The sequence below is a fragment of the Zingiber officinale genome, chromosome 10B (genome assembly GCF_018446385.1).
Source record: "Zingiber officinale cultivar Zhangliang chromosome 10B, Zo_v1.1, whole genome shotgun sequence".
NCBI lineage: Eukaryota > Viridiplantae > Streptophyta > Magnoliopsida > Zingiberales > Zingiberaceae > Zingiber > Zingiber officinale.
The window spans coordinates 33,671,227-33,680,668 of record NC_056005.1 but is presented as its reverse complement, the minus strand read 5'-3'; the positions used below and the strand labels follow the sequence as shown (position 1 = coordinate 33,680,668).

General features: G+C 41.8%; 1 long non-coding RNA gene across 1 annotated transcript; it reads right to left on the bottom strand.

Annotated features, from left to right (window-relative positions):
* Positions 1 to 6,037: 6,037 nt before the first annotated feature.
* LOC122030480 lies at positions 6,038 to 6,848 on the bottom strand. The gene is made up of 3 exons (XR_006125435.1): positions 6,688 to 6,848; positions 6,550 to 6,612; positions 6,038 to 6,227 (listed from the first exon to the last, which is right to left on the bottom strand). It is a non-coding gene; the product is annotated as an uncharacterized LOC122030480 (long non-coding RNA).
* Positions 6,849 to 9,442: the final 2,594 nt, after the last annotated feature.

The following is a 9,442-nucleotide window of genomic DNA, read 5'->3' as shown; positions in this document are numbered from 1 at the left end:
TTGGTACGAAAGGTTGTCAACATATTTACTAGAAAAGGGTTTTGTGAGAGGCCAAATAGACCCAACACTATTTCTGCGTAGAGATGGTGAAAATATTTTTGTAGCCCAAGTATATGTCGATGACATAATTTGTGGCTCAAATAACAAGGGCTATTTGAATGAATTTATTTCTCACATGGAAAGTGAGTTTGAGATGAGTCTAGTAGGAGAATTGACATTCTTCCTTGGACTTGAAATCAAACAAACTCGAGATGGAATTTATGTCCATCAGGCAAAATACACTCAAGAGATGCTTAGAAAATTCAATATGAGTGACTCTAAGGAAGTGTCCACTCCAATGGCGACAAGCACTCGCCTTGACAATGATGAGAGTGGAAAACCAATTGATCTAACGCAATATAGAAGCATGATTGGTAGTCTTCTATATCTCACAGCTAGTCGACCAGACATACTTTTTGCTGTGGGCATGTGCGCTAGATATCAAGTCTGTGCCAAGGAATCTCATTTAATTGCAGTTAAGAGAATATTGAGATACCTTAAGGGCACAATTCGAGTAGGTCTATGGTACCCTCGTACAGAGTCTTTTGACTTGATAGGCTATACCGATTCCGACTATGCTGGGTGCAAATTGGATCGGAAAAGCACTAGTGGGGGTTGCCAATTTTTAGGTTCATCTTTAGTTAGTTGGTCAAGTCGGAAGCAACATTGTGTTGCTCTCTCCACGACCGAGGCCGAATATATTGCCATGGGAGAGAGTGTATCGCAATTGTTGTGGATGATACACACCCTAGAGGATTATGGACTTTCTTATAAGGGTGTACAAGTGCTATGTGACAACATTAGCACGATCAACCTAACTAAAAATCCAGTCCATCATTCTAGGACCAAGCACATTGAAGTGCGTCATCACTTCATTAGAGATCACGTAGCTAGGGGTGACATTGTGCTCACATATGTGGAGTCAAAGTCAAACCTAGCCGACATTTTCACCAAACCCCTTCCGGAAAATGAATTTAGTCATTTAAGGAGGGAGTTGGGGATGTGTTTGGCTCCTTAGGTCCTTAGGACTTCATCATGATCAATAAGGACAAATTAAAATGACAAAAGAAATTGGGAATAATTTTGGGCAACTTGGGAACATCTCACACAAACTATAAGGTTTAACAAAATATTTTTGTTTGCTAGAAATGGGGTGAGATGCTAGGAACAACCAAATTATTCAAAATGTATCATGCATCCCTTGAATAATTAGGTTGAAGAGACATTAATTGAGTATGGGGAAGACCATTACATAATTCATGTGTATTTGGTTCCTAGATCTTACTCATATATTCCAACCAAGGAAACTTGGTTGGACTTTTCCCTATAAATCATGTAACCTTGATTGTTGGAATGTTTGATACCTTTGATCGATACCTTTCGTGATTTTGATTGAAACTAGGATAAGTCATCGAAATAATGATAGAAATTTGGACATATTTTGCCAAATTTGGGACTGAACATAGCAAGGTTGAAGATTTCAGTTTTTAACCTTGAGTTGTCTATTTTGACAAACTTGAAACTTGTCTGAAATCTCAGTGTTTGTGCTCGAATTTGAAAGTCTCAAGTTATAAACAAATTCACACCATAAGAGCCCATCGTTAGGACATAATTATGCTTGTAGATTCTCAGGGTTCTAGATATTGATTTTGAAAGTTTTACTGGAGAAACTTCTACGAACTATCAAACATATCTAAGGATTTCGGTTACTGAAATCACTGAAAATTTCAGTATCAGACACTGATCGGGCTACAGCCCGATCAGGAGAAGATGGATCGGTCGACGGACCGATCCAAAAACTTCCCAACCTTTCTGTCAGTAATCCGATCGGTCCAGGGACCGATCAGGTTATGTTTGTGCGCCTCACCGATCGGTCCAGGGACCGATCAGGATAGACCGATCGGTGGTTCCATTGGTTAAGTCTGTGACTTAGGGGCTTATTGAGCGATCTCTGATCGGTCTACGGACCGATCAGAAGTTCCCTGGGCTACTGATCGATCTCTGATCGGTCGTGACCTTCGCTGAATGCTACTGATCACCTTCTGATCGGTCTGGTGACCGATCAGGGGGCTTCGGATACCTTCTGATCGGACAACCGTCCGATCCTTTCTCCACTGTACACTCATCTAAAACCTTAAAACCTCCCGATCCCCTCCTTTTCTTCATTCACGCGAAACCCTAGCCGACTCTTCCCACCAGTTCACCCTTTCTCTTCTCTTTGCACACCGAAGCTCCAGCCCTCGGAAGCCCTAGCCTAAAGTTCAAATGGCACCAAGGTAACTTCTTACCTCTCTAAAACTTGGCATTGTGTTTTCATTTCTCACTGGATCTTCTGTTATTGTTGTCTCGGTTCTTATTTGTTGGTGGCTCCTGTGCTCTTCGTTTTTCCCATTGTATCCCCTTAGGAAGAAACCCACTGATGGTGAGGGAACCTCTAAGGAACCAACCAAGACATCCAAATCCAAAACTCCTGCTGCTTCTTCCCGACCCCAACCAGCTAGTTCCAGTAGATTCCCAAACCGCCAGTCTGAGCAAGCTTTTCAACAAAGGACTTTCAAATTACTCCCTTGTAGGTCCGTGGATAGAAAATTCATGGACGAATTTTGCCCACAAGTGTCCGAAATCATAGCATACTACAAACTCGATTCACTAGTCTACTTGGAACGAGATATCAACTATGACCTGGTCTCTGAGTTCTATAATAACCTTCATGAGACTAGTGATCAAGGTTTTAAAACAAGAGTTGCTAAGCGGACTCTTGATTTCAGTATCTCATCTTTCTTTGAGTATCTCGATTGTCGGAGGTGTTCCGGTGATGTTTTTTCGATATTTCCTGACTTACCAGAACAATTACTTCCACCGTTTGATATCTCACCTGACGACATATATGAGTACTTCTTCAGACAGCCTAGACAAGGGCTAGATGAGCTAGATGTTGACTTCCCTACTTTTGCAGCCTTGAGATTATCTCCTCAAGATTACATTCTTTTTAAAATTGTCACGAACTGCCTTCTACCTATCACATCTAAACCCTTATCTGAGATCCGATCATATCATTGTCTTATGCTCTATGGTTTGCGTCGGCGTCTCGATTTTGATATCATGTCGAGCATCTACTCCTCGATCATATCATATTCTCAGCCTAGCGGCTTCACTATTTATATGCCTTATGGGCATATAATTACTGATTGGCTTGAGACTCTTCAGGTTGATGTCTCTAAGGGTAGAATAATCAAAATGGTCAGGCAGGATTGCCGACTTGGGAAACGGGCATTTTCCAAGTCTGGAATCATAGGGCGAAATGGGGATGTTCAGTGGAAGGATGGGAGAGCTTTAGGTGAGTTACCACGGGGACCTCCACGACAGGTTGCAGCTGCTCCTCCTGCTGACATTGGCGAATCCTGATCTGCGCTGGCAGATCGCCGAGCTGGAGAGTCGCTTTGATCGACACGAGGAGATGGTGACTGCTGAGTTCGATGGACTACGCTTACGGATTGACCAGCGCTACGATGACCTGCGCGGGCATATTGACCAGCGCTTCGATGATATGCGCAGTCATCAGGTGGTGACACAGTAGTTGCTACTCGGATGGATGGCACGATACCCGCCTCCGCAGTCTTACCCAGGCTATCCATCCTCCAGCGTGCCGCCTCAGGATTTCACCCTTCCTGCCGATGATGATGATGCTCCTCATGTTGAGGACGTTGATTGATGTAGTCTGTGTGTCACCTAGTCTGTATGTATTTTGGATGCTATGTGTTAGTCTGACCTGGATATTTGTACTTCTGATGCTACTCATATATTTATGCTCCTCGGTTTTATATTTGCTTGCTCCTTATTATGCTTCATTTTCTACGTTTTTTTTTTTTATATATGCTGTTCCTATGCCATGATTTGATTGTATCTTTTGTCTTTCTTACTGTCGTATTGTGACCTTAGAGGGAACTCTAGGTCAGTTAAAAGAAGGCAGTATGGATTAAGGGGGAGCCTTTTTAGTTTTTGTCACCTCTTTTGCACCTTTTCGGTGTTTGACAAAGGGGGAGAGGATATCTAAGTTTAGAAATGTATGAAAGCTTGATTTTAGGGGAGAGGATAACGGGAAGGATCTTGATTCACGTCCTTAACTTGGTGGTGTATCCGTCTTAGGGGGAGGATCCTGATTTCCCTAAAATTATGGGTATATGAGCATTTCTGATCTAAACTTAAATCGTGTTGTCAAACAACAAAAAGGGGGAGATTGTTGATACAGTCTGACCTGGATGTTGTTTTATTGTTGACACTGTTTTAAGTTTGTATCAGATATTTAACTCAGATTAATTACTAATCTAGGTTGACCTGATTGAGAAAGTCCTAACTGGGATGTTAGGCAGTTGGAAAGTCCTGGTGAGTGAAGCCAGATTGGAAATCCTGGTGAGTGAAGCGGTGAAAACCCTAGTGAGTGAAGCTAGGTGCAAGTCCCGGTGAGTGAAGCTGGGAAGGAAAATCCAGATGGATCAAGGGTGATCGGACATCCGTGTTGAAAAGTCCAAGAAGGAAGCTTGGCATGCGAAGTCGAGAGGGCTCTCGTTCTCTAGGACCGATGAAGTCGGAGAGAGCTAGGAGCTCGTTTCTCCGACTAGGTCGAGAGGGTCATCGAGTCAGAAGCGGATCGGTCGCGATCCAAGGTGAAACTTGACACCGGACGGGACCGATCCGGATCGCGACTGCGATCGACGGTCCGATCGAATCGATCGCCCATCAGGATTCTTGATCGATCGCGGACCGATCGAAATCAATCGAGCCTCATCGAGATTTCATTGATCGGTCCGAGACCGATCGAGGTTTTAAGAATCGACGAGCGACATCCGATCGCCGGGACCGTCGATTAGTGCTTGATCGTCCGTGACCGATCGAAGCTGCGCACCTTCGAGCGACGCGCGATCGGTGCGGGACCGATCAGATTAGTTCCTGATCGGTCCGCAGACCGATCAGAGATGATCCAGAAAGCATGGATCGGTCTGCAGACCGATCCACAGTATTGTTTGTTTTGCATGTACTTTTTCTGATTGCCGTATTTGTCTTCACCATCTGTTTTTAACCATCTGCTGTGAGTCTTTCTAGCTTGCAGGTTGCAGGTCACATTCTCATGTTTGGATTCAAATTAAGCTTCATTAATAGAAGGAGACAAGTACTCTTTTCACTGTAATTGGCTGCAACAGATACGTTTGGGGCATCAACGTTCACTAGCGAAATCCGATTACGATTGGGCTGCTCAGTTTGACTTCTACCCATTGGTTGGTATCCAGAGACGCCAGTGATTTTCATTGGCATGTGTTCAGAGAATCAGAAGAGGAGGAGAGGTGATTGGCTACGCCTTGCTGGCAGCAGCGATTCTGCAGACGAGCAGAGAAACATAAGTAGGAAGAAGAGGAGTTCAGAAAGTATTCTGAATTCTCTGTCTTTTGTGATCAAGCCTTCGAGAGAGCAAGTTGGTGAAGCTGTGAGCTCCTTGCTGAGAAGGTTGATTGTGCGCTCTCTGCTCTGTTCTCTTCTCCGCGTGGCTGTAAGCTCATCTTAATATTTTTTTCAGCCACTGTAAGTCTTGTGCTTAAATCTATAATCAACTGAGACTTTGTTGAGAGGTTGCTCCACCGAGAAGGAGACATCTTTAGCCGGATCTTGTCCGGGGTGTGATCTACCGAAAGATCAAGGAGTCGTCCTCCTTACGGACACGCCGAGGAGTAGGGGCAAGTTATCCCCGAACCTCGTATATCCTTGTGTCTGCTGTGTGTTTGTTTTCTTTTGTTTTAGTTTTTCTACTTCCGTTGTGCTGTGCTAACAAAGTTCTTAAAGAAATTTCTGTTTAGTGTTTTTCAAAGAAGCTATTCACCCCCCCCCCCCCTCTAGCCATCTAAGATCCCAACATAAAGGACTAGATCTAATTAAATGAGTCAAAGAAATCACCTTCTCACATGTCTCTCGTTCTACTGTGAAATCTTATAGCATAGTTACACAGATCTAATGGATCAGAGCCAGGTCAAAAATGTAGCAGACAATCTTAATTCATTACAGGAAAGATGTGTGATGAGAACCATATCCACTGTGGGTCTCAATTACTTCAAGCTGGCGGAGGGCAATCCAAAGCACTCGCTTAGCTCTATAATTCAATATTCCAAGTTCGCATATCTTGGATGTTCTAACATCTACACCTAGAAGATATCCAAGCATAACAGGTCAATGTCAATGCATATTGAAGCTAGAAATTAGCAGTTTGAAAGGATAGCAAAGAGATTCATCATGTGCATTGAGCTTGTTAGCACTTCTAAGGTAAAGGTGCCACAACAATAATCTTTTAGTCTATACCATGAATCCAAACATACATCTTATAGGGAAATTGAATCTGCTTGGAGCTTATTCATGAATAAGCACCTGTTGTCAACAATAATCATATTGAAGCTTTGGAAGCATCTTATACATACACAAACAAAAGGGAAATTGTAGATGAATTAAGGCATGCTTGTACTATAATACCTTGTCTTCAGGCACATGATCATGTGAGTGATCTCCATGCCCTTCCCAAGGATGACGCCAACCCTGAATAGGTGTTTGTACAATAGTTATATTGAGATGACCAAGGTATAGGATGATATTCATAGTAAGGTAATTTACCAAGACTACTGGTCCATCTTGCTTGGCCCTATAAAGAATCCAAAACCTGCAAAGGAATGTATATTCACATGGATCATCATGGTTATGTTTGAAAAAAATGAAAGCATTATTTAGAAAAAACCAGCATTTAAAAGACATTTTTTTAATCTGTCATTTGATTTAATGTTTGCAAGGAAAAAGATCTCGGCAGAAATATTATTGTAGAAATTGGATGAAAATTGTTATTTGTTTCATCATATTTGTGTCAAAGTCAGTAAAAGTCGTGAGGTGTTGAATTGAAATGCCCACATAGTAACCCATAGGGAGAAAAACATGTCAGGAATATATTACTTTTGCAATAAGATAAACACCAGAACTATCTCTCCACTTGAGCATATTAACAAACATGATCTCTGCCTTAGACATGTTGAAGTTCCGCAATCACAAAAATCTGCAGAGAAGAATAGAAAGCTATAGCATCAATAGTAAAATTCTTTCACACGATATAGAACTAGGACATGTATGATCAATATAATAATAAGAAGGATTCAAAAAGAGAAATTTCTTCCAGCTACTTAACAAATGTATTCTAGCCATACCGGAGAAGTGTATGGTAGTCATCATACTTCTCAGGTAGCTGACCCTTCGATAGTAGTGTGTCCCTCAACGACTTCACCACTTTCTCCTCATTCGGATCGTGGACGCCTTGGAACATCGTTGGAAATGCATTGCTTTTGCTGACCTTAGTGAGCGAATTCTACAAGGACCTGAAGGTCAATTTTGAAGTCAAAGGGGGCTTCTTCTTCTCGGGCTCCAGAAAATGCCAATGTGATTCCAAAGGTCCGTAGAACGTGTTTGTCCTTCTCGTCTGCTTCTGTTCCTCAGTGGTCGTCGAATTCCTCCTCGAAGAGTCACCATTGGACCTGGCTGTAGGATAGTTACCCTTCCACCAAGAACTCATTTCGCTTACCAACTTTCTTTATCTCCTAAATTTCGCAGAATGCCTAGTTTTGACAGAAGATGGAGGTGGAGGTAGGAGGGAAAAGCCTGGCTTCCTTGGAATAACTTCAAGCGCTGAGTGGAAGCCATGGAAAGGAGATCGCCCTCCATCTTCAAATGATCTGTAGAAAAAAAAGGAAAAAGCAAAGAATATGAAAGCGTGCGATGGACAAAGGAGCGATCGAGTCGAGAGAGGAATAAAATAGAAGTGCTGCTTGATCTTAGCAGTGCTCCAAGGTCGTCGAGGTCGCGGTTGGTACAATCCGTGGCTGCAAATCAGAGGTATGCGATGAGGTTTAGGATGTGTCGACAAAGATCGCCACGCATTGAAAACCTCTAAGCCTTCCATTCTACTCCAATCCCACAGCTGCGCGCTCACCATCACCATAGAAAACGAGAGAGTAAGTGAGAGGTTTTAGGGATTGAGAAGGTAAAGGGGCAGAATGCAGCGGCAAAAAATTTCAGAGAGAGGGAAAGACAAAACGCAGCAGCGGCAAAAAATTGCGAAGGGGAAAAAGCGGCGAAAGAAGAAAAACAACGCTATTCAATAACACTTAATAGACAACGGTTTTCAAAAACCGTTGTCGTAATCCCAAAAAAAGCGCACATAGATAATATTTTTCAAAAACTGTTGTCGTAGCCTTTAAAAATCGTTGTCGTAGCCCCAAAAAAACATAAATAGACAACGGTTTTTAAAAATCGTTGTCGTAGGCCAAAAAAAATTGCTAAAGACAACGATTTTTGTTAAAACCGTTGTTAAAAGGTAAAAAGATAACGATTTGGTATAAAACCGTTGTCGTTTGAGTGTTGTTGAATGCAGATTTTCTTGTAGTGTTAGTTTTATTAGGATTTTATTTTTTTTATCTAGTTACATGTACATTCCTTTTATGGAATATAGGATCGATGGATGTAAATTTTATTTTATGTTCGATCTAGTTTACATGTACATTCCTTCGAGGAATATAGGATCGAAAAATGTAAAATTCTATTTATGTCGCGGATTGAATCTTGCAAGGCGTGGAACCTTTTGAGGATCAGAGGCGCAGCGGAACAAGGAGCAAGATGGATGCGACAACTAGACCCGGTGGTGGTGGCCAAAGATGGCAGCAGCTAGGGTTGGCGACACACGGAGGACAGCAATAGATAAAAGCCATAATAGTTGAAAATTAGTTTTTCTATTTATTGCTTTTTATGCTGTGTTGTGTGTGTTTGTTAGTATGCATGCTAAATAGGCTAGCATAGTCAAAATTCCTCACTTTAAATAACCAAGTGGGAGAGGGATTTATTTTTAAATAAATTTCATGGTCTCCATTACTGGTTTATAAGTGATGCAACAAGCTTGCGCGTTGGCTCTGAGTGCCTTCCTCCATATCGGATGAGCTTGTTTGCGGATCACTAGCTTAAACTTCCATTTTGGATGACTATAGGAAGTTAATTAAGAGCGTGTGATCTTCCCCATCGGAAGGGACACAATCTTATTAACGGACTTAGTGTCAAGTAATGGTATACACTTAGGCACGTCTAATAGTATCCTCCCCATCGGAGTCACTGCTATTATTTGTGTGACCGAAGAAAACCAACTATTGATTTGTCAAATAAATAAGTTGACAAGATAATAAAATTAAAAACCCCTCTTTCAAATGTTTGATTTTGTATACGTCCACACTATTGTGGCATACAAAATTCACGGTGTTTGAGGTAATTTTATTTGTCATAAAGATTTATTGACAAGATAATTAATGGGTAAACCCCTCCTCTTACAAATGTTTAATTTTGT